The sequence below is a fragment of the Pteropus vampyrus genome, unplaced genomic scaffold (assembly GCF_000151845.1).
Source record: "Pteropus vampyrus isolate Shadow unplaced genomic scaffold, Pvam_2.0 Scaffold138, whole genome shotgun sequence".
Lineage (NCBI taxonomy): Eukaryota > Metazoa > Chordata > Mammalia > Chiroptera > Pteropodidae > Pteropus > Pteropus vampyrus.
The window spans coordinates 1290310-1292279 of record NW_011888919.1 but is presented as its reverse complement, the minus strand read 5'-3'; positions in this window follow the sequence as shown (position 1 = coordinate 1292279).

Sequence of the window (1970 nt, the reverse complement as noted above, 5' to 3'; positions counted from 1 at the left end):
ATTAAAGTAGGGGGTAAAGGAAGGAGGACATCTTCAAACCAAGAATATAACAAAATAAAATCGAGTGTTGGACTTACATGTGCCAGGCACTGTGCTGAGCATCCTGTCACCTGCCTGACGTCATTTCTCACTGTTCTCTTTCTTATCCACTCCTCCTAGCCACACTTGACCTCCTGGCTCTTCCACCCAGGCACCGGGCCTGCATCAGTCAGCTAATCTGTATAACTTACCCCCAAATGTAATGGTTAAAACAACAGCATTTATTATCTCACAGTTTCTGTAGGTCAGGAATTGAATGCAGTTGCAGTTATCCCGGCTCAGCTGGGAAATAATCCATCACTAAGCTCACCTGGTGGTTGCTGGCAGGATTTATTTCCTTGCTGGCTGGCAGCTGAGAGCCACCCACAGGTCCCTGGCATGTGGGCATCTCTGAGGGCAGCTGGCTTTATTAAAGCGAGAAGAGCCAGAGAGAGATGCAAAGATGGAAGTCATTGTGTTTTATAACTTGTCAGAAAGGACGGTCCATCGCTTTTGCTGTATTCCATTCTTTGGGATACATCATTTCATGCAGCCTATGCTCAAGGGGAGGGGTTATTCCAGGGAGTGAATACCAGGAGGCAGGATGGTTGGGAGCCGTCTTACAATGGCTGACTCCTGCTTCCTTCTGGCCTTTGCATTCACCCCTCCCTCTGTCTTCAAGGCTCTTTCCCCAGATCTTTGCATGGCTTTCTCTCTTGAGCCTTTCTCAAGCCTTCCTCAAAAGTCTTTCCCTCTCTGAGGCCTTTCCTGACCCCCTTATTTAAATCACAATACTTCCTAGGTAGGTTGAATAATAATGCTCTAAGACCTCCACTTCTGCTGCCTGGAACCTGTGAATGCTCCCTTACGTGGCAAAAGAGACTTTGCAGCTGTGAAGTTAAGGATCTTGAGATACCCGGGTGCTCCCTCACAGTAATCACAAGTATTGTTACAAGAGGAAGATTAGACAGAAACAGAAGCAACGTGACACGGAAGCAAGAAGCTGTGCTGCAGGCTTTGAACATGGAGGAAGGGGGCAGAGCCAAGGAATGCAAGGAATGTAGCTCTAGAAGCTGGAAAAGGCAAGGAACTGATGATCCGATCCCAGATCCAATCCGGAGGGCGCTCGTCCCTGCCAACACCTTGACTTCAGCCTGGTGAAACTGACCTTCAGAAGTGTAAAAACGTAAATGTGTTTAAGCCACCGAGTTTGGATTTCGTTTGTTACAGCAGCGGTAGGAAACGAACACACATCCTAATATGTTCCAATATAGTGATGCATCTGCATCCATGACGATGGGTCCATGAGCTTACAATGGAGCTGAAAAATTCCTATCACCTAGTGATCGCATAGCTATCCTCAGACGGCAGTGCGACAGCTCACTCACGTGTTTGTGGCAACACTGGCGTAAATGCACCTACCACACTGCCAGTCATATCAAAGTATCGCACATACAATCACGTACAGTACATACTACTTGATAATAAATGACGGTTACCGATTTATGTATTTCCTATACTTTTATCGTTAGAGTGTACTCTTACTTATTTAAAAAAAAAAAAAAGTGCTGTAAACAGTATGCCAGTGTCTCTTCATCGCATCAATTTCTCCCGAGCGGCTGCGCAGCAGGCTACACCATCTAGGTGTGTATAAGTGCACGCTGACGTTCACACCACGAACCCGCCTAATGACGCATTTTTCAGACCGTTTCCCAACGTCGTTAAGCGAGACGGGTAAAACGATGAGCTCTCGGAATCCGCTGCAGATTGAAATAGGATCCAAATTGTTTATGAGTTGATAATTTTGTATGTAAGATGATGGATATGCGGGAGACGTTTCTTCACTACTCTCTACTTCCGTAGAATTTTGAAAACGTTCAGAATTTTTGAATAGAAATAGCATATTCAGTTCACTGTTCACATCACAGTGCTTTCAAAAAAAAATCAAACAT